General features: G+C 45.4%; 1 protein-coding gene across 4 annotated transcripts in view; it reads right to left on the reverse strand.

Moving 5' to 3' along the window:
* TMEM40 (transmembrane protein 40) overlaps positions 1-23,300 on the reverse strand; it is a 61,850-nt gene that overhangs the window by 35,547 nt on the left and 3,003 nt on the right. For 2 of the 4 annotated variants that reach the window (XM_037802397.1, XM_037802377.1), the window contains exon 1: positions 11,156-11,232. The exons of the other annotated variants lie outside the window; for them this stretch is intronic. The gene's annotated coding sequence lies outside the window, so the exon portion shown is untranslated. Of the gene's footprint in view, positions 1-11,155; positions 11,233-23,300 lie in introns of those variants that run through there. 4 annotated transcript variants of the gene reach the window in all.

Genomic DNA, 23,300 nt, shown 5'->3' on the forward strand with positions numbered 1-23,300 from the left:
AATGATGATCATCATAACAACAATGACAACAGCAAACAGTTCTGAGTGCTTTACTATCCTGCCAGGCAAATGTTCTAAGCACTTTACACGTGTTAACTCGGATATTCTCACCACAACCCTCGGAGGGTCAGTCCCTATGGTGGTGCCCGTTTTATAGGTCAGAATACTGAGGCACAGAAAAGCTGGGAAACTTCTCCAAGGCCACATGGCTAGCAAGTGGTTGAGCAAGAGGCGCTGCTCGGTCCCTGCTGACAGCCTCTTCCCAGACCCCTGTCATTAGCACCCGGAAAGAGGCCACAAATAGTCATCGAAGTGTTATGCAAATGATGCTGACTTGGCTTATATTTAGCCTCTGGTGGAGTCCTGAGTAAGTGCTGTCACAGCCAAGGAACTTCCTCAGGCACATGGATCTATCAGGAGGAGGAGATAGACTATCACAGAGGCAGAACCAGAGGTAGCTCCGTTTCTACTTTCAATGACCTTGCCCCACCCCTCCTCCAACCACAGTACTGCTAAGAGAAAAGATATTAAAATAATTCGAATTTTTAAAAATCGAATTTAAAGAATAAAAAAAAAAAAAAAATCAAGGCTCAGTCTGTAGGTCAAAGCTTAATACAAGAGGATGGAGTAACAATGGCGGAACATTAGGCTGGCAGAACACTTGACTGGCAGAAGGGTTTGGGGGAAGGGTTTCTAAAATCTCCAGCTCACAGCGTGTCTTCCTTTGAGTTGGACCCTGGGGAACTGAGAGGAGAGAAGTGAGGAAAGAAGAAAGCAAGCAGGGAGCGGAAAAAGAGCACACGTGCCTTGTTATCTTCGATCTTTAATTTACACAGGAAGAAACTGAGGTTCAGATAGATGAAGGGACTAGCCCAAGGTCTCCCATCTTACAGAAGGACTCGAATCCAATCCTCGCCCAACAGAGTACCCCTGTTCCTGGGCTGCTCCCCTGTTCAGAGGCCTCTAGGCCCCTCTCTCTCAGTTGGCTTTCATATCTAAGGCTCATCCCACAAGGAAACGGAATGCCTGACTTTGTGTCACTTTCCTCCCCAAAGCCCAGCCCTGCTGAGTCACCCATGGTGCCAGGGCCTCTGCACCCACAGGTCTTACTAAACTGGATTTCCCCTTTAGTTCAGCCCAGACTTCCTGGCTCCTGCCATTACAAGGAGGGGGATGTTAGGGCACAACTTGCCTGATCCTCCTGCCAACCTGGAGGGAGGCAGGGCGGGAATCTGATTGCCCTATTTTTCAGTGGGGAAACTGAGACCCAGAAATGGAGAGGAACTTGCCCGAGACCCCGTAGCAACTCAGGGGCAAAGCTAGCTCCAGAACCCCATCTTTTGATCCAAGGGCTACTTATCTTTCCTAGGTGTCCACTTTGGAGGAGGGGGCAGAGACAACTCAGACTGACTTGGATTTCAACAGATGGCAACAGCTGAGTGGGATTGGGATAAGAGGTTTATTGGAGGAGGTGGGTGGCATTGGGCAGTTGAAGGGCTTAGGGAGCCCTGCAAGGCTGGGGGGAAATACCATCCTGGGCCTTGAATGCCAGGCAAATGATGGTCAGATTTTCCCACAGGTAGACGGTAAGGAATGTGCCCGGGGTCCCCAAACTCAGGGTAAGCTAAAGAAGCCCAGCATGGGAAATGGTGGGAAAAGGACAGAGTGGGCATTTGCTATTTTTGCCCACCTGGCATCCAAGCCCTCTTCTTTGGGCAATTACAACTGACTTTGCTTAGAGGAAATCTACCCCCACCCCCAACATCTTGGGACTGGCCCTCCAAGATGCTACACCTTCCCTGGCTGACAGATGGGCTCAGGGCCAGAGGGCGAGCCAAGGGGGAAGTTAGTACCGTCCGTAATCTTCTTCAGCTTTGCAAAAGCCACTCCCTCTACCCCCAGACAAATTTACACTCTAATTTCAAACAGATCCTGATCGGGCAGACCCAGCTCCAAGACAAGTGCCACCCCCACCCCCTCCAGATTGATTGCAACCCCTTATGCCCCTTTAACATGGAAATTCTGGCATGGTCATGGTCATTTACCAGGTTAGGCTGTCAACCCCTCGCCCCTGGGCACCTGACTTGGGATGTGAGTGATGCAAAGTCTTAAAGCAGTTGGCACTGGTTTGCCATGAGATCTGTCCTCTTGTGTCCACTCCCTGGCCACCAACCACTCTGCAATCTGGGTCCTCGGCAACTCCATCCATTCTGGGAGACCCACCTGTCCTTCCACTAAAGTCCATTTTTGCTAGCCTGGAGGTGTTTTCTGTTACTTGCATCCAAAGCACTTTAGTTGAGACCAGTGCGTAGGGGAGGGCACTGAGATTTCAGGCAGGGCAGAGCAGGGTCCCAGGGCAGGCAAACTTCTCTCTAGGCTCCAGGGAGAGATTCGAGATCCCCATGGCCTCCATAGGAAGTGTAGCCTAACTGAACTCTAGGTTGGGTAGGGGACCTCCTGGGCTTCCACAGCTCCCTGCTTTCCCTCCATCCCCCAGCAAACTCTTACCCTGAGTACTTGCTGAGGGCAGAGAATATCTTAGACCTGGTTCAGTCCCTGTATTTGTTTTCTCTTGCTGCTGTAACAAATGACACAAACTCTGTGGTTTAGAACACCAATGTATCATCTCACAGTTCTGTAGGTCAGATATCCAACAAAGGTCTCCCTGAGCTAAAACCAAGGTAGGGACAGGGCTGGGTTGCTTTCTGGAGGCTCCTGGGTGAATCTGGTTCCTTACCTATGCCAGCTTCTAGCGGCCGCCCACATTCCTTGGTTTTGAACCCCTTTCCCTCATCGAAGCCAGCAACTTCAGGCCAGACCCTCCTCACACCACATCACTCTGACCTCTAACTCCTGCCTCCCTCTTCCACTTTTAAGGACCCCCATGAGGTCACCAGCTCACCCAGACCCTACAGGATAATCTGCCTATGATAAAGTCAGCTGATTAGCAACCTTAATTCCACTGGCCGCCTTCATTTCCCTTTGCCATATAACTTAACATGGAAACAGGGTCTGGAGATTAGGGAGTGGACAACTTTAGAGACCCTGATTCCGCCTTCCACACACTCTAACCTCAATGTCTGGCACTGCCTGGAACCCTGCAGATGCTGAACTTTCTTCCTAAATCGCCTTCCCTCACTGACTTCACCATGCTCCTGGACCCCACAAGCTCCAAAGGCAGGTAGGGGATCCCAGTTTTTTCCTCTCCAACCAGCCAAAGCCCAAGCCTGTCCCATTTCCTTTCCAGAGGGTTTAGTTTCTCTGTTCCCTCTGCCTCCCTCTCAAGAGAATCTGAGAGGTAAGGGGAGTGAGGGCTTTAGAGCTGACCAGAACTGGGTTCCTATCCCTTAGCTGCCTGGCTCCTCAGCCTTAGTTTCCCCATCTATAAAATGGGCTATTTACCTCCCCCCTATAAGGGATCTGACTCCCAGGGGAGTGACTCTCCATGGCAACATGTAACATGATTCCCAGGGAGGAATCTAGAGCTGGCATCGTGGGATGGAGAACATCTTCTTGACCAAAAGGGGGATGTGAAAGGAAATGAAATAAGCTTCAGTGGCAGAGAGATTGCAAAAAAGAGCTGAGAAGTCACTCTGGTGGGCATTCTTACGCATAATATAGATAACCCTTTTTAGGTTCTAATGAATTGGGATAGCTAGCAGTAAATACCTGAAACTATCAAACTACAACCCAGAATCCATGAATCTTGAAGACGATTGGATAAAAGTTTAGCTTATGAGGGATGACAATGATTGGGAAAGCCATATGGACCACACTCCCCTTCATCCAGTGTACAGATGGATGAGTAGAAAAAGGCACTCAGTGTTCTTTTTTACTTTAATTGTTCTTTTTCACTTTAATTTTTATTCTTATTCTTGTGTATGTGGTAATGAAAATGTTCAAAAATTAATTTTGGTGATGAATGCACAGGTATATAATGGTACTGTGAATAACTGAATGTACGCTTTGTACGACTGCATGGTATGTGAATATATCTCAAAAAAAATGATTTTTTTTAAAAAATGGGCTATTTATAGCTGAAACTCAGAGTGTTGGTGTGGATTCAATGATACAGTGCCTATAAGCCTATAATAAACCTAGAATATTGGCACTTAATTGAGTGTATCATCTACCCTTCCCCATGCCCAGTGTCTCCTAAATTTGGCTAGTGATCAGACTTCCCTGAGAACACTGTTAACAGTGCAAATTCCCAAGACTCTCTCCTTTGAAGGTTCTTATTATTAAGGGGGGTATGGTGTTAGGACCAAGGTTAAGGTTAGGTTGTGACTTGGAACTCTCCACTGTTAACAAGGACTCCACATGCTTAGATGAGTGTGGTCCACTCAGACCACCAGAACCACTCATCACTCATCTGAACGTTGTAATAGTCTCTCAGCTGACCTCCAGCCACCCCCTTCCCCCAAACACGTTGCTAGATTGCTCTGGGCCCCCGTTTCCCCAGCTGTACAGTTAGTTGGCTAGCACTCTAAGAGGCTCTGTTAGCTTGGACATTCTCAGATGCTAAAGCTCCTTCCAGTTAAAGTCTTCAAGGTTCATCCACTCAATCAACAAAGAACTTTGGGACCTGGGCTTGATGTGACCTGCAAGAGGCCCAGAACAACATGTACGTAGAGTATCTTGCAGGGAACAAGGGTAGACCCTTGAAGTGCTCCAAGAAAAATGAGGATTTCATGTTCAATAAGTGTGGGCAACACTGCCTTCCATAGCCTGCAAGGTGCAACTGCATATTAAAGGCTCTGAGAAGGCCTGCAAGAGGGAAAGCTGTTGCACTTTATTTAGTGTAATCCTTCCCCAAACTATGCAAGAGCACAGCCCTTTTACCCAGATTGCCGTTCAACATCTTTCAGCATGGTTTTGGGGGACACCATCTGGTTAGATCCCTGATGTGTCTGGGGCCAGCCTCTGCAGCCTGGAATCTGGGCCCAGGAACTCTTGTAGCCCACTCTGGACAATGTCAGCCTCCTGGGTCCAGAGTTCTTTCATCCCTCAATTTGCACAGTTAGGGGAGGGGATGAATCAGAAACAGACTCTGGGAAGCCAGGGGCATGGAATAGAGATGGTCTCTTCACTATCCCGGGATTCCGAGGCTTGGACAGTGTATTCTCTCAGTACTGTCAGAGCCTGCTTTGGGACAGAGCTGTGGAAGGCCTCGGTGAGGAAAACGAGGTCCAATTGTCATGAGATCTGGGGACTGGGCCTGACCCTGCCGCTAACCCACCCTGGGCCTTTGGGCAAATCACTTCCCTCCTCTAGATTCTTTCATTCATCCATAAAAACAGTGCTAATATCACGCACTAAAGCTTCTGGAACTCAAATGGAGTTGTGGATCGAAAAGCTCATTTTAAGACTAGTGTGCTATAAGCCAACACACTATACTAAGAGGTATTTTAATTAATCCACCTGGACAATAGGTGTCTGACAGAGCTGGGTTCATGGCACATTTCACCACTTCACTTCCCAGCCCTTTAACCATGGACAAGTCACTTTACTTCTCTGAACCTCAGTTTCCCCGTCCATAAAATGGGGATAGTGTCACTAACTTTCAGAATTGCTGTGAGGATTCAGTCAGATTATAGGAATTAGATTCTGAGTTCCACAGGGGTAAGGAATCATGCCTTTCTTGCTGCTTGCTATATTCTAGCTGTTGGCTTAGAGAAAGTGCTCCCTAAAAAGATGCCAGAAAGCGCAGCATGTAAGAGCTTAAAGAAATAATATGAGGCCTGCCAAGATTCTTTGGCATCTCCCTGTTCCCTTTGTAAGAATGTCCTCTATTTGCTCACATCCCTTCTTCCCCACCATCCTCCCTTTCTTGCTCCAAGCCCACCTTCCTTCCCCACAAGCTCTCTGGACTTGGCAGCCTCCCCAAGTTAGAATTCTACAGTGATGCAACCAGATAGGGCCCTCAGAAACAAGACTGAGGCCCAGAAAGGGAAAAGGAACTTGCCTAAGGCCATCTCAACAAGGATTGGTCTGGGCTATGAAATCTAGCTCTGATGAGACCAAAGTTCCACACCTGAGAGGAACCAACATAGAAGGGAAGGAAGGAAAGAGGACGGCCATGGTTTACCATCTCCTCCACTGTGTCGTCCTAAGTCAGTCCAGGTGCTTAATGGTGGGATTACAGCCCACAGTGGCCAGCTAGCTGACCACAAACTAGATGGACCCACCACAGATCTGGAGTGAACCTGTGGCCACAGAACATCCAAGGATGCTGCCAGGGCCTGGGGAGTGCAGAATAGCACCTGGCTGAAGCAAGAAGGCGAGAAGATCCAAAATCAAGCCTACACCCAAGTTCCAAAATAACAGCAGTGCAGAAAGTGGATGGGTGGGCCCAGCTTGGAGGCTGTTCATACAGAAAGATCTAGGATTCTTTTAAAAGACAATTTGAAAGGTAAGTAAATGTTAGCACAAGCATCTAGCTTGGTGTCTAACACATAGTAGGTGCACAACCAATGTTTGTTAAAATGCAACATGAGCCAACAGAGTTGCATAGTTGCAGAGCAAAGCTAATCCAGTCTTAGGTCATATTAAGAGAAGCATAGAGTTCACAGTGAGGAAGGTGACCCCACTCCCCTGCCCCACTTCTGGGCTCAATCCTGGGTCCTGCACATAATAGATTCTGGACAGACTGAGAATCCAGAAGAGGTGAGAGTGGAGGCATGAAAACCACACTCCAAGAAAAGTGGCTGGAGAAGCAGAGCATTCGGCCAAGGGATAAGCACCTCATGGGCCTGGTTGCTGTCCCCAAGTCTCTGAAAGGCCACTCCAGGACAAGCGGACCAGGTGGAGGTGTGAGCCCAGAGGGGTCAGGACCTTGGGGAAGTCACCAGGGCAGATGCCAGTTCAATATGTAAAATTAATTTTCTAAAATGAGAGCTGTCCAAATGTGAACCTGGCCACCTTGGGGTGGTCATGAGCACCCGGTTCTGCTGTTTTGTGTATATTATGTCCCCCAGAAAAAGCCATACTCTTTAATGCAATCTTGTGGGGGCAGACGTGTTAGTGTTGATTAGGTTGGAACCTTTTGATTGAGTGTCTCCATGGAGATGTGACTAGTAACAACTTTGATTAGAGTGTGACCTGTTGATGGGATTGTTTCCATGGAGGTGTGGCCCTGCCCATTCAGCTTGGGTCTTGATTTAATCACTGGAGTCCTATAAAAGAGCTCACAAACAGAAGGACCTCAGAGCAGCTGAGAGAGAAATTTTGGAGACAGCTGCTGAAGCAGACTTTTGCTGACATTTGGGTATGCTAGCCCAGTGTTTGCTCCAGAGAAGCTAAGAGAGGACAAAACACCCCAAGAGCAACATTTTGAAGAAAGTACAGGAGCTGAGAGAGGAGCAAGAACACAACCCAGGATCAGCAGATGCCAGCCACATGCCTTTCCAGCTAATGGAGGTTTTCTGGAAGCCTTGGGCCTTCAACTGGGACATTTTTATAGTCTTTCAGACTGTAATTTGCAACCAAATAAACCTGCTTTATAAAAGCCAATCCATTTCTGGTATTTTGCATGATGGCAGCATTAGCAAATCGGAACACCGGTCACGAAAAGCGGGCAAGCAGAGGAGTGGCAGGGTCGGCTGCCGATGTCCTTAGCTCAGATTCTATTAGTCTCTCAAGCAATAGTCTCTAAAATGAAGGAGGAAAATACTCATTCATCTCTATCTACCGAGTTTTTAGTTAAATATAGTTAGTATTTGTTCAACCCTGATGTGCACCCTCACCCTCTATGTCAGACATGGCATGGCATGGCATGTCCACTAAGTGGGGCCCCCCAGAGGGCAGTGGGGAGCTCCACAATGCAGACAGAGCAACCATGGTCGCCTGTCCCGTTTTTCCCCACTCAGCATGTTGCCATATATTGCAGCCTCCTGGAGCCCAGTGGGGTGGATTTGATGATCAAGCTATACAGTTTCAACTGCATCAGCCCCCACAGAGTGGGCAAGTGGTCTCACAGAAACCGTGGATGGAAATAACACTAACTGTGAAAGTACAAGCAAGTGACAGGAAGTTGGGGACAGACTGGCCTCCTGCTCCCAGCTCAAGTTCTGCATGAGCGGCATTACTGCATTAAAAACAGTCAGAGCTGTCTCTCTCTCTCTCTCTCTCTCTCTCTCTCTCTCTCTCTCTCTCTCTCACACACACACACACACACACACACACACAATTGTTTACTGAACCAAGAAGAAAATAATTCAAAAGGGGCGATGAAATTCACCCTACAGGCATATCTCGTTTCATCGCACTTCACAGATACTGCGTTTTTTTACAAATTGAGGGTTTGTGGCAACCTGCATCGAGCAAGTCTATTGGTGCATTTTTTCCAATTGACACTTCATGTCTCTGTCACATTTTAATTAAGGTACGTACATTGTTTTTTTAAACATAATACTATCGCACACTTAATAGACTACGGTATAATATAAACATAACTTTTATATGCACTGGGGAACCAAAAAATTTGTGTGACTTGCTTTACTGCAATATTCACTTTATTGTAGTGGTCTGGAACCCAACCTGCAGTATCTCCAAGGTGTGCCTGTATGTGTATATTGGGCCTTGAGACATTAGCTAATGATTACAGTACTCGTATATACCTTATAAATCTATTAATATGTATACAACGGTTGAGTGCCTAAACATTTTTCTTGACAAGAGTATGCAATGGAGAAAGTTTTGGGACCACTATTCCAGATCCTTAGACCTAGACCTTAGAGGATGTTATTTCTTATTTTGGTTTTGGGGTGTGTGATCAGAATTTGTTTCAGATTTAGGGAAAAGAAAAACTAGAGGGCGGGTGTGCCTCCAATTAACTTTTTTTTTTGAGGCCCCCAAGATAAGTTTGAAGATTAATAGACAAAAAAATTCTTAAAGGATTTTACCTGATTCTGATTCTCCAGGTGGACGTCTACTTAACATAGCCAGAGCCAAGGTCTCTCTCTCTCTCTCCCCTTCTCTCTCTCACACACACACGATTGTCAACAACAAAACCCAGAAAGGAACCAGTCTAGTGCAAGCTTCAGAATTCTAACCTGTAAGAATGGGCATGCCTACAACTCAACCATAAAATGACAAGCCAGTTTTTTATGGTCAAAGGATTTGGATAACATTTATCAAAAGAAGATATAAAAATGGTTAATAGCACATGTACAGATCTCAACACTATTAGCCATTGGGGAAATGGAAATCAAAACCACAATGAGAAACCATGTCACACCCAATAGGATGGCTTAAAAATAAGATTTACAGACAACAGTAAGTGTTGGCGAGGCTGTGGAGAAATTCAAACTCTCATACACTGCTGGTGGGAATGTAAAATGGTGCAGCAGCTGTGGAATACAGTTTGGTGGTTCCTCAAATGTTATAAACACAGAATCAGCATGTGACACAGCAATTCCACTCCTAGATACATGCAACCCAAAAGAATTGAAACATACATCCACACAAAAACTTGAACATGATTGTTCACAGCAACCTTATTCACAGAAGCCAAAAAGTGGAAACAACCCAATGTCCATCAACTGATGAATGGATAAATAAGATGTAGTATATCCATCTACACAGTGGAATACTACACAGCCATAAAAAGGAATGGAGTTTCTGATACATGCTACCACATGGATGAGCCTTGCAAACCTTATGCTCAGTGAAAGAAGCCTGAGACAAAAGGACCACAGGTTGTGTGATTCCATTTATAGGAAATGTCCAGAATAGGCAAATCCATAGAGACGGAAAGTAGATTAGTGGTTGCCTAGGGCTGGGGAGAGGGGTAAAGAGTGAGTCAATGCTAATGGTTACAGGATTTCTTTGGGGGCTGATGAAAATGTTCTAAAATTAGATTGTGATGAGGGTTTAGCACTGTGACTATGCTAAAAATCATTGAATTGTACACTTGAAAGGGGTGAATGTTATGGTACGTGAGTTTTATCTCAATAAAGCTGTTTATAAAAACAAGAAGAAGAATGGGCATGCCCCTTGGCATACAGGGTTGTTATGAAAGGGAACTTAACACAGTGGGCTGGAACAGTGCCAAGCAGGTGTGTGAGCGATATGGCTTTAAGAAGGTGGCTTTGAGAGGATTTCAAAGCACAGGGTAACCTAGTCCTTAAGAGGCAACACAAACTAGGAATTTCAGAGCCAGAAGAGAGTCTCATTATTTATAGATCTGTTGAGTTTAGACCCCCAAATGGGATGCCCCATACTTCATTCACCACAATTTCCCTGAAATTGTTCTCGATTCCCTGGTTATGGCTCTGAAATTTTCTGGGCAGTTTCTAAACAAAATAAATAAACAATAAGCAAAAGAGAGTATTCTTTATCCTCCCCCTTAAAAGGAAAATAGATTGGCTTTAGGCCTGGAGGCACCTCTGGCAAGAGGGCCCCAGATGAGCCAAAGAAAGGCTAGGTGACTGTCCCAGGGTGAGGGCTGGTGGCATGAACTGGGAAGGTTGGAGGCTCTGGGGAACTGCTGAGCCAGCCCTGCACTCTGGCCCCACAGCTTTGTGTGGGGCCATGACAGGCAGCAGGGACCCTGCCATGAGGCTCTGCTCTCTCTGTTCAGCACTTTTGTCCCCAGAGGTATCTTTGAGCCCAAGTCCCAAGAAACTACTAACCTCTCTGTCCCCTCCACCCCATTCCTAGTATACCAGTTCTGGCAGGCAGTCACTTTCCAGGTGAGGAGAGACAGGTGGCACTCTGATCAAAACACAGAGGCTGAAACACCGGGGGTGGGGAGCACCCTCCACCCTCCAAAGGCAGGGTGGGAGAAGGCTTCAGAGACCTAGTCAGACCCTTCATTTCACAAATGGGGAAACTGAGGCTCAGAGAATTCGAGAGGTTTTCTGAAGGTCTCAAAGCAAGTTAGCGACAAGAGTCGAGAGCTGGTCACCCACCACAGCCAGGCTCGGGCCGCCTGAGACCTCAAAACAACCCCAGGAGGTGAATATTTGTCATCCTCTCCTGACAGAGATGGAGCCTGAGGTTCTCAGCCAGCAGGGAAGACACAGAGCTGGGATTCGAACCCAGTTTCCCCACAGGAACCGCAACCCATCAAGCCTGCTGGCAAACCCTGCTTCTCCTGAGCCCCCTAAAACTCCACGCCGCCCCCGCCCCTCGCCCTGCCGTGTGTCTGTACCTGTGGTCCCGCGAGCTGTCTGGGCCTGCACCGGGAGCTGCCGGCAAACTGTACCGATGCCAGGCCCAGCAGACGGAGGCGGGAGGGCCGCGGGGCCAGGCCACGCCACCAGACCACGCCTCCAGACCACGCCCCCGTGACAGGCAGGCGGGCGGGGCAGGAGGGCCGTGACGTTGCCCCTGGGCCCCACTCGCTCATCCTAGTGGTATCCCTTCCCGCCTGTGCTATCGGCCCCAGGCCTTCCTGTCTGACTTGACTCTTCCTCTTGACACCCCAAGAGGGCCAGCTACACCCCACACCGCGCCCCAGGGCCACAGCCAGTCCCCTCTGATCCAGGGGGCAGTGGAGGTGGGAGAGGGTTGGTTGTGTCACTCTTGGCTGTGCCAAGCTCTGGGAAGGGAGGAAGTGGGGCCTGTTTCGGGAGTCCCCCCTACCTGCCCGTTGCTGGCTGAGGCTGACTCAGACCCCAACCATGTGGGCTGACCTGCCCAGGGGCCCCAACAAGGAAGGCACAGCTGCGGATGCACCCAGGAGAAGCTGGGTTGTTTAGGGAGCAGGAGAGGAGGCCCTGGGCCCTGGGCTTGGGAGAAAGGGGGAGCCTGGAGCTTCCTGTAATCCGGGACTGGCAGTGCCCTCTCCCTGAGAGGGAAGAAACTGGGCTAAAGCCAGAGGCCCTCTGGAGAGCAACCACTTGCCTTGTGCTGATGGGAAAACACAGGCCCAGAGAGGGGCAAAGTATGACCTCACCCCCAGCTCAGGCCAAGACATTAACCCCAGCTCAGCCTCTCTCTGCCTCTCACTCACTCATCAGGCAGAAGCACGGTAAACGAGTCTTGCCACTGCCCCAGGGAGCATCGAGCCACAGGGGAGACAGGCGGTGACCGGCCCTACTTGAGAGGCAAAGCCCAGGAAGCTGTGAGTTCCCAGAGGGCTTCCTGGAAGAGGTGTCATCCAGACCTTAAACTCAGGTCAAAAAATCTTGCAGTCACCATTGACTCTTTGTTCTGTCATACTCATATCTGAGCCTCTGGAAAGTCCTGTTGGCCCCACTTTCAGTATATTCCTTGTCTCTCTCTACCTCCACATCTACTACCATCCTGGTGCAGCCAATGTCATCACTGGTTCCTGGCTCCTGCCCTTGACCCTACTGTCTGTTCTCATCAACAGCGGCTAGAGGATCCTGTTTAAAACCGAAGTCAGCTCACTTTCTCCTCTGTCCACACTCTCCCATGGCTCCCGCCTCACTCAGAGTAAAACCCATGTTCTTACAATGGCCTGCAAGGTCCTGAGCCATCTGCCTCACCTGTTGCTTTCTCTAACCTGAATTCCTACAAATTCCTCTCTCACTCTGATTCAGCCAGACTGGAATGTTCCCCAAACACTCCCTCCTTGGGGTCTTTGCAGTGGCTGTTCCCTGAGACAGCTCCTTGGGGTTCTTCTCTCACTCCCGTCAGGGTCGGCATCAAACATCAGCATCTCCAAGAGGCCTTCCCCGACTGCCCTGTATAAATAACCCTGGTAGAACAGTTGTGGCAGGTCCTCAAAAAGTTAAACATACAATAAACTCTATCACTTGGAAATTCCACTCCTGGGTATATACTCAGAAGAACTGAAAGCAGGGACTTGAACAGATGTTTATACACCAATGTTCATAGCAGGATTATTCACAATTTCCAAAAAGGTCGAAACCCACCCACATGTCTATCAACTGATGAAATGGACAGACAAAATGTAGTGACTCCACTTATATGAAAGACCTAAAATAGGCAGTCATAGAGATGGAAAGTAGAATAGAGGTTATCAGGGGCTGAGGGAAGGGGGGATGGGGAGTTATTGCTTCATGGGTAACAGAATTTCTATTTGGGGTGATGGAAAAGTTCTGGTCGTGGAAGTGGTGACGGTAACACAACATTGTGAATGTGATTAACATCACTGAATTGTACACTTAAAAATGGTTATAATGGGAAATGCTATCCTAGATGGTGTTACCACAATAAAAATAATAATTTAAAAAAGTAACCCCAGGCCTGCCTTTCCCTCTCACTCTGCTTTATTTTTCTCCACACCTATCTCCATCTGACACACGTATATTCCTTGTTGTGCACATTTCCTTGTTATGTATTTACTTGCTCCAAGATCTGAGATCATGTCTGAAAATACAGTAGGGTGCTCAATAAATTTGTTGAATGACTGAGTGACCTGAAGGGCTAGACAAAGAAAAGGGGAGGAGGGCCTTCCAGGCAGAGGGAACCTAAGATGTGAAGGCTTAGAGGGAAGAGACATTATCCTGTAAAGGATCTGCAGATAATTTAGTGCAGCTGGAGAGTGGGGGGGCCCTGGGGGATGGGAAGAGAGAGGAAGGGAAAAGCAAGAGAGGGTTGGGCCTCAGAAGGGCAGACCGAGGAAACCAACTTCATCCTAACGTGATGTGGGGACACGCAAAAGGGGACATGATCAAGCCTACGTTTTGGAGATCAACCTGGTTGCTGTGTTGGGGGTTGGTGGGAAGCTGTGAGGGGGCAGGTGTCTGGGTGCCCATGAGCCCTGGCAGGGGAGATGGGGACCGAGGGCGGGGTCACGAGAAGTTTAGAGCTGCGCTGTCCTAATGAGTAGCCACTGTGGTTATGAAGCCCTTGAAATGTGGCTACTCAGAATTGAGATGTGCTGTGTGTGTAAAATACACACTGGATTCCAAAGACTTGGTATTTAAAAAAAGAATATAAAATAGCTCATTAATAACTTCATATTGGCTACCTATTAAAATGATAATATTTGGACATGGGGTAAATCAAAGCTATTAAAATTGCATATAATAAAAATAAAAATGTGTTAGTATTAAAATTAATTTCACCTGCTTCTATTAACGGGTTTTAATATAGCTAGTAGAAAACTTAGAGTTGTGTATGTGGCTCACATTATATTTCTATTGGACAGTGTGATTGAGAAGGTAGAACTGACAGGGCTTGGTGGTTGGTGAGCTGTGGGGGTGAGGGAGACCCTGTGTCCAACTGCAAGTCTACTTTTCCCTCCAATTACTCCTTTCTGATGAGGTCATGTAGTCATAAGATGGAAAGAATGGGCCACACAGAGATCCTATAGAATTAGTTTTCAGCTCCACACAAGCTCCCACAAAAGTTCTATCTTCAAACCAAGAACTACCTAGAAGTGAAGCAGGTTGTTACTGTAGGAAGTGAGCCCTCCATCCCTGGAGGTATGTAAGAGGAAACCTGAGGACCACCATTAAGCAGGGGGAAAGGTAGCTGAACTAGATGTGTGGTCCGTGGAGCAGCAGGAGTGGCAGCAGCACCTGGAAACCTATTAGAAAGGCAGATTCTCAGGCCACATCCTGGTTTTTCTGAATCATAAATTCTGGGGGGTGGGACCTACAATCTGTATTTTAACAAGTTCCCCCCAGGTGGTTCTGGTGCACTCAAGCTTGAGAACCAGGAGACTTGTGATACTTCCTGATATTTAAAGGCTGAAGTGCATGACACATAGTAGGTGCTTAAAAAACCAGTCACTCCCTTCTCTTTCCCTTCTAGTCCCAGATTTAGGTTTTTCTGCCCTTTGAGCCTGGGTGTCCCTCTCTGTAAGTGGAGAGTTCATCTCCTGCAGGACCTGGTGGTTATAGTTTTCAGATGAGGATTGTGAAGCACCTGGCACGAGATGGGCATGCAATCTCAGGCCATTTCCTGTCCCTCTGCATGGGCAGACCTAGAGGGCATCACGGAGCCGCCAGGGACATAGGGAGGTCCCAGCTCAGCTCCATCCTGAGGTGACCTCGCTGCCTTGTGCATGGATGGGGGTGATTCACTGGACAAACTCCCACTGTCCTATAGACACAGCTGACTGCCCCGGGGAGCCAACTCAGCAGGTGAACGTGGCATCCGGCTTCCCTGCATTCCACAGCTGCCAGGTGGGGGCCAGGCTGACTCAGTGGACATGCCAGCTCTGGGGACAACAGTTAAACATCTGGGTCTCAGTCTCCACTTCCTCAAAAATAGGGAGATCGCAGCCCCTACCCGCAGTGAGGACATTTGTATAAAGTGACTGGCACACAGTTAGCCCTAACTAGACATTGGCACTCTTGTGATGAGGCCATGAGATCCCTGAGGCTGATGGGAATGCCCTGATGACTTCTTGGGTCCAAGAATTATGTAGGTATGGGGGGAAAAATGTGCACCTACTATGAGCACCCAAAAGTGGTCCTTTACAAGAGTTTTTATTTAATCACGAGACGGGTGTCTGAAGGCAGAGTCTGTCTTAATCAAACAAAACATCCATTAATGAGCCCTCTAAATCAGGGAGCATGGTCCCCATTTCACCATTTCAGATGAGAAAAGTGAGGATCAGAGAGGCAAAATGACTTGCTCAAGGTCTCACAGCTGGGAAGTGGCTGAATCGGGATTTGAACCCAGGTCTACCCAAACCCAGACTCTTTCCACTCCTTCATAGAGAAATCTCAGCTTAACTTCCAGGATTTCTAGAAGCCCCGGTATGTGCTGCTTTTTTAAACCACCTTTTTATTTTGTTCATGATGTCGTGCATCAGGAATTCAGGAATGACGGAATGATGCAGCTCGGCCGTTCTCACGTGTGGTGGCTCATGCCATTGTATTTAGATTCAGCTGGCGTTGCAGCCATCTGAAGTTCAGCTAAGCTGGATGGAGGTGGTGTGCTCACGTGATTGGCAATTAAAGCTGGCTTGGCCAGAGGTGTGGGCTAGGAACTGACGCGAGCTGTGGGCTGAACACTACCAGTCATCTTTCCAATATTTAGTCTCAGGCTGGTGGGATTTCGTACGTGGTGGCTGATTTCCCTCAAAGCAAATGTCCCAAAAGAACCTGGTAGAGGATGTACGTCATTTTCTAATCTAGCCCCAGATCCGTCAAGACACATTGGGAGGGGACATAGATCCTGCTTCTTAATGGAATATATGTCACATCATTTGCAGACGTATTTTAAAACTACCACGATGTTCTGGTTTGCTAGAGCTGCCATTATGCAAAATACTAGAAATGGACTGGCTTTTATAAAGAGGATTTATTAAGTTACAAAGTTACAGTTCTAAGGGCATAAAAGTGTCCAAACTAAGGCAACAACAAGAAGATACCTTCACTGAGGAAAGGCCGACAGCATCTGTAACACCTCTGTCAGCTGGGAAGACACGTGGCTGGCATTTGCTAGTCCCGGGTTGTGTTTCAACTCCTCTTTCTCAGCTCTTGTGCATCCTTGCTTCTTTCTCCCTGGATGTTTCTCTCTAAGTATCTGGTGGTCCTCTCTTAGATTCTCTGGGGCAAACTCTGGACTTCATCTCTTAGCTTAGCATCTCCCAACGTCCTTCTGTCTGCATCTCCAAGCATCAGCATCTGTGTTGGCTCCTAGCTCCCTTAAATACTCCAGTGAACTAATCAAGACCCACCCTGAATGGGCAGGGTCCACATCTCCATGGAAATAATTTATTCAGAGGTGACACCCACAGCTGGGTTAGTCATATCTCCATGGAAACAATCAATCAAAATGTTCCACCCAACAGGATTGGGTCAAAATATCATGGCTCGCTTCACAGGGAAATTCTACCAAACTTTCCAGAAAGAACTGACACCAATCTTACTCAAACTCTTTCAAAACATTGAAGAAAATGGAGCACTACCTAACTCATTTTATGAAGCGAACATCAATCTAATACCAAAACCAGGCAAAGATGCTACAAAAAAGGAAAACTACCGGCAATCTCCCTAATGAATATAGATGCAAAAATCTTCAACAAAATACTTGCAAATCGAATCCAAAGACACATTAAAAAAATCATACACCATGACCAAGTGGGGTTTATTCCAGGCATGCAAGGATGGTTCAACATAAGAAAATCAATCAGTGTATTACAACACATTAACAAGTCAAAAGGGAAAATCAATTGATCATCTCAATAGATGCTGCAAAGCATTTGAAAAAATCCAACATCTCCCTTTTGATTAAAAACACTTCAAAAGGTAGGAATTGAAGGAAACTTCCTCAATATGATAAAGAACATATATGAAAAACCCACAGCCAGCATAGTACTCAATGGTGAGAGACTGAAAGCCTTCCCTCTAAGATCAGGAACAAGAAAAGGATGCCTGCTGTCACCACCGTTATTCAACATTGTGCTGGAAGTGCTAGCCAGGGCAATCCGGCAAGACAAAGAAATAAAAGGCATCCAAATTGGAAAAGAAGAAGTAAAACTGTCATTGTGTGCAGATGATATGATCTTATACCTGGAAAACCCTGAGAAATCAACGATACAGCTACTAGAGCTAATAAACAAATTTAGCAAAGTAGCGGGATACAAGATTCATGCACATAAGTCAGTAATGCTTCTATATACTAGAAATGAACAAACTGAAGAGACACTCAAGAAAAAGATACCATTTTCAATAGCAACTAAAAAAATCAAGTACCTAGGAATGAACTTAACCAAAGATGTAAAACACCTATACAAAGAAAACTACATAACTCTACTAAAAGAAATAGAAGGGGACCTTAAAAGATGGAAAAATATTCCATGTTCATGGATAGGAAGGCTAAATGTCATTAAGATGTCAATTCTACCCAAACTCATCTACAGATTCAATGCAATCCCAATCAAAATTCCAACAACCTACTTCGCAGACCTGGAAAAGCTAGTTATCAAATTTATTTGGAAAGGGAAGATGCCTCGAATTGCTAAACACACTCTAAAAAAGAAAAACCAAGTGGGAGGACTTACACTCCCTGACTTTGAAGCTTATTATAAAGCCACAGTTGTCAAAACAGCATGGTACTGGCACAAAGATAGACATATAGATCAATGGAATCGAATTGAGAATTCGGAGATAGACCCCCAGATCTATGGCCGACTGATCTTTGATAAGGTCCCCAAAGTCAATGAACTGGGTCATAATGGTCTTTTCAACAAATGGGGCTGGGAGAGTTGGATATCCATATCCAAAAGAATGAAAGAGGACCCCCACCTCATACCCTACACAAAAATTAACTCAAAATGGACCAAAGATCTCAATATAAAAGAAAGTACCATAAAACTCCTAGAAGATAATGTAGAAAAACATCTTCAAGACCTTGTATTAGGCGGACACTTCCTAGACTTTACACCCAAAGCACAAGCAACAAAAGAAAAAATAGATAAATAGGAACTCCTCAAGCTGAAAAGTTTCTGTACCTAAAAGGAATTGCTCAAAAAGGTAAAGAGGCAGCCAACTCAATGGGAAAAAATTTTTGGAAACCATGCATCTGACAAAAGACTGATATCTCGCATATGTAAAGAAATCCTACAACTCAATGACAACAGTACAGACAGCCCAATTATAAAATGGGCAAAGGAAAGGAGAGGCTAGGCCTCCCTATGGTTGTGCCTAAGAGCCTCCTCCCGAATGCCTCTTTGTTGCTCAGAGAGTCTCTCTGGCTAAGCCAACTTGAAATGTGAAATCACTGCCCTCCCCCCTACGTGGGATCAGACACCCAGGGGAGTGAATCTCCCTGGCAACGTGGAATATGACTCCCGGGGAGGAATGTAGACCTGGCATCGTGGGACGGAGAACATCTTCTTGACCAAAAGGGGGATGTGAAAGGAAATGAAATAAGCTTCAGTGGCAGAGAGATTCCAAAAGGAGCCGAGAGGTCACTCTGGTGGGCACTCTTACGCACACTTTAGACAACCCTTTTTAGGTTCTAATGAATTGGGGTAGCTGGTGGTGGATACCTGAAACTATCAAACTACAACCCAGAACCCATGAATCTCGAAGACAGTCGTATAAAAATGTAGCTTATCAGGGGTGACAATGGGATTGGGAAAGCCATAAGGACCACACTCCACTTTGTCTAGTTTATGGATGGATGAGTAGAAAAATAGGGGAAGGAAACAAACAGACAAAGGTACCCAGTGTTCTTTTTTACTTCAATTGCTCTTTTTCACTCTAATTATTATTCCTGTTATTTGTGTGTGTGTGCTAATGAAGGTGTCAGGGATTTATTTAGGTGATGAATGTACAACTATGTAATGGTACTGTAAACAATCGAAAGTACGATTTGTTTTGTATGCGTGGTATGTGAATATATCTCAATAAAATGAAGATAAAAAAATAAAAAAATAAATAAAGAGAACCTAAAAATAAATAAATAAATAAATAAAATGGGCAAAGGATATGAAAAGACAGTTCTCTGAAGAGGAAATACAAATGGCCAAGAAACACATGAAAAAATGTTCAGCTTCACTAGCTATTAGAGAGATGCAAATTAAGACCACAATGAGATACCATCTCACACCGATTAGAGTGGCTGCCATTAAACAAACAGGAAACTACAAATGCTGGAGGGGATGTGGAGAAATTGGAACTCTTATTCATTGTTGGTGGGATTGTATAATGGTTCAGCCACTCTGGAAGTCAGTCTGGCAGTTCCTTTGAAAACTAGATATAGAGTTACTGTTCGATCCAGCGATTGCAGTTCTCGGTATACACCCGGAAGATCGGAAAGCAGTGACACGAACAGATATCTGCACGCCAATGTTCATAGCAGCATTATTCACAATTGCCAAGAGATGGAAACAACCCAAATGTCCTTCAACAGATGAGCAGATAAATAAAATGTGGTATATACACACAATGGAATACTACACGGCAGTAAGAAGGAACGATCTCGTGAAACATATGACAACATGGATGAACCTTGAAGACATAATGCTGAGCGAAATAAGCCAGGCACAAAAAGAGAAATATTATCTGCTACCACTAATGTGAACTTTGAAAAATGTAAAACAAATCGTTTATAATGTAGAATGTAGGGGAACTATCAATATAGAGCAATTAAGGAAAGGGGAACAATAATCCAAGAAGAACAGATAAGCTATCGTGGGTAAATTTAACATTCTGGGAATGCCCAGGAATGACTATGGTCAGTTAATTTCTGATGGGTGTAGTAGGAACAAGTTCACAGAAATGTTGCTATATTAGGTAACTTTCTTGGGGTAGAGTAGGAACATGTTGGAAGTAAAGTAGTTATCTTAGGTTAGTTGTCTTTTTCTTACTCCCTTGTTACGGTCTCTTTGAAATGTTCTTTTATTGTATTTTTTTTAGTTATTTTTTTTTATTTTTTATTTTTCATACAGTTGATTTAAAAAAAGAAAAAAATGTTAAAAAAAACAAGGAAAAAAATATGTAGAGCCCCCTTGAGGAGCCTGTGAAGAATGCAGGGGTATTGGCCTACCCCACCTCGATGGTTGCTAACATGACCACAGACATAGGGGACTGGTGGTTTGATGGGTTGAGCCCTCTACCATAGGTTTTACCCTTGGGAAGACGGTTGCTGCAAAGGAGAGGCTAGGCCTCCCTATAATTGTGCCTAAGAGCCTCCTCCCGAATGCCTCTTTGTTGCTCAGATGTGGCCCTCTCTCTCTAACTAAGCCAACTTGAAAGGTGAAATCACTGCCCTCCCCCCTATGTGGGATCAGACACCCAGGGGAATCAATCTCCCTGGCAACGTGCAATATGACTCCCGGGGAAGAATGTAGACCTGGCATCATGGGATGGAGAGCATCTTCTTGACCAAAAGGGGGATGTGAAAGGAAATGAAATAAGCTTCAGTGGCAGAGAGATTCCAAAAGGAGCCGAGAGGTCACTCTGGTGGGCACTCTTACGCACAATTTAGACAACCCTTTTTAGGTTCTAATGAATTGGGGTAGCTGGTGGTGGATACCTGAAACTATCAAACTACAACCCAGAACCCATGAGTCTCGAAGACAATTGTATAAAAATGTAGCTTATGAGGGGTGACAATGGGATTGGGAAAGCCATAAGGACCACACTCCCCTTTGTCTAGTTTATGGACGGACGAGTAGAAAAATAGGGGAAGGAAACAAACAGACAAAGGCACCCAGTGTTCTTTTTTACTTCAATTGCTCTTTTTCACTTTATTTATCCTTGTTATTTTTGTGTGTGTGCTAATGAAGGTGTCAGGGATTGGTTTAGGTGATGAATGTACAACTATGTAATGGTACTGTGAACAATCGAATGTACAATTTGTTTTGTATGACTGCGTGGTATGTGAATATATCTCAATAAAATGAAGATTAAAAAAATAAAATTAAAAAAAAAAAAAGACATGAATGACTCTTAAATGCACATTGCTGGATGAAAGAAGCCAGTCTGCAAGACTGTATGCTGTATGTATACTGTTTGATGCCAACTACATGACATTCTGGGAAAGGTAAAACTATAGAGACAGTAAAATGATCAGTGGTTGCCAGGCATTTGGGAGAAGAAGGGTAAATAGGTGGGGTGCAGGGGATTTTCTGTATGATACTGTAATGGTGAATACACGACACTAAGCATTTGTCAAAACTCATAGAACTTTACAGCACAAAAGGTAAATCTCAAATACATGTAAAATTTTTTATCATTTGGAATTTCAGGGAATTCCAGATAGAATGAAGAATGGGACAAAACAATCTAACTGTATTATAAGTGTTCAAAACAACCTCACTGAATGGGATAGGGGGAAAGGTACTGACCCAAGTCATTTTGGAAATGAGTGGAATCTGTAAAACTAAAAGCAAAAGAAGCTATACATAAGCACTGTACTCTAGTTGATAAAGTTGTTTCCCATGGAGGTATAGGTTAATAATTCTGATACTGCTAGATATAGATATAGATACAGATACAGATACAGATACAGATATAGATATATCTGTAATTGAACAATTATGTTACTAGGTGGCAGATGGTGGAAGCCAGGTTTCTCACTGTTGAAGGAGGAGGTTACAAATAAGCAGGTGCTCCAAATTGGTTAAGCTGGATTTTAAATGTGAGTCTGGGTGGGGTCAGGTGCAACACAATGAGAAACTGAGGCCCTAATGCATGAGAAGAGATAGTGTGCTACAGGTCCCAGAGAGAGAGGAGTGCCAGGAGGAGTCAAGAGGAAGCAAGATTGGCTCTGGTGGTTCAACCAGCAGGTGGGGAGCACATAAGCAGAGGGAGGGGGACCCATGGCTTGTGTCTTTATTGTGGCCCAGGGGTGGAGGTTAGTAGAATTCTCATGGGAGTCAAGGATTGGTTAGCTTAAAGCAAATGCAGGTGAAACGGGAAAGGATCTGGGGGTCTGAGGGCAATGGGGATGGTTAGCTTATCACTTGAGACCAGCTGTGGGTTTGGGGTGAGGTGTATAGCTGGTATTTGTGGTGGCTGCAGATGTGGGTTTGGGATCTGGGGAAGTTTATGCCCCAGAGCTAGAAAGGTGCTTATAAACCAGGCCAAGGTCACTGTGGAGGCAAGTGGCTTAGCCAAAGTGAGATGGATGCCAAGGCAGCACACAAAAAGTTTTGATAGTTGCAACACCAGGAGAGGAGGCTAGAATGATCCATGTGGTAATGGATTAGAATTGAAGACACCAATATGACCTCATGTTTGGCTTAATGTAGACACTGATCATATAGAAACATTTATAGATATGTGGATAAATACATATTTTTTTTACTCTGTCAGCTGAGTCACCCAGTAGCAATGAGCACACCCAGCATACAGATCTTTTTTTTTTTTTTCTATATTTTATTTATGGATATATGCATTTACATTTACTAATGGATGAAAAGCATACCTGGGGATGATAAACAATAAATTTAAGATTGTTCTTATCTTGGAGAAAGCTGGGAGGTGAATTGGAAGAGACAGCAAGAGGGACACAGGTATCTTGAACTGTTTTGTGGTGTTTTAGTCCTTCAAAATAACTGAAGCAGGTTTGGAGAAATGTCAAGATTTGATTGAACTTCCCAGCATACAGATCTTGATTTCTAAATACCATTCTCCAATAAAAGGAACCAGAGCTCCTTGGAGAAGTGGCTGATTCTAGGACCAAATCAGGAATCATACAAGACAATTGTGGAACATCTTGCAGGGCCAGGAAAAAAAAAAAAAAGAAAAAAGAAAAGAAAAGAGAAGAAAAGAAAAGAAAAATGATGGGGACTTATCAAGACAATTTATCCTAAAGGAGCTCCTAATGTCCAAAATTGGGATAATTTGAGCAATGAAATCAAGAATAGCCAGTAAATGGGGCGGGGGTGGGAGGGTGGTCAGCCTTGTTAAGAATTGAATAAATATAAAAGGGAATGAAAAGATGGT

The sequence above is a fragment of the Choloepus didactylus genome, chromosome 1 (assembly GCF_015220235.1).
Source record: "Choloepus didactylus isolate mChoDid1 chromosome 1, mChoDid1.pri, whole genome shotgun sequence".
Lineage (NCBI taxonomy): Eukaryota > Metazoa > Chordata > Mammalia > Pilosa > Megalonychidae > Choloepus > Choloepus didactylus.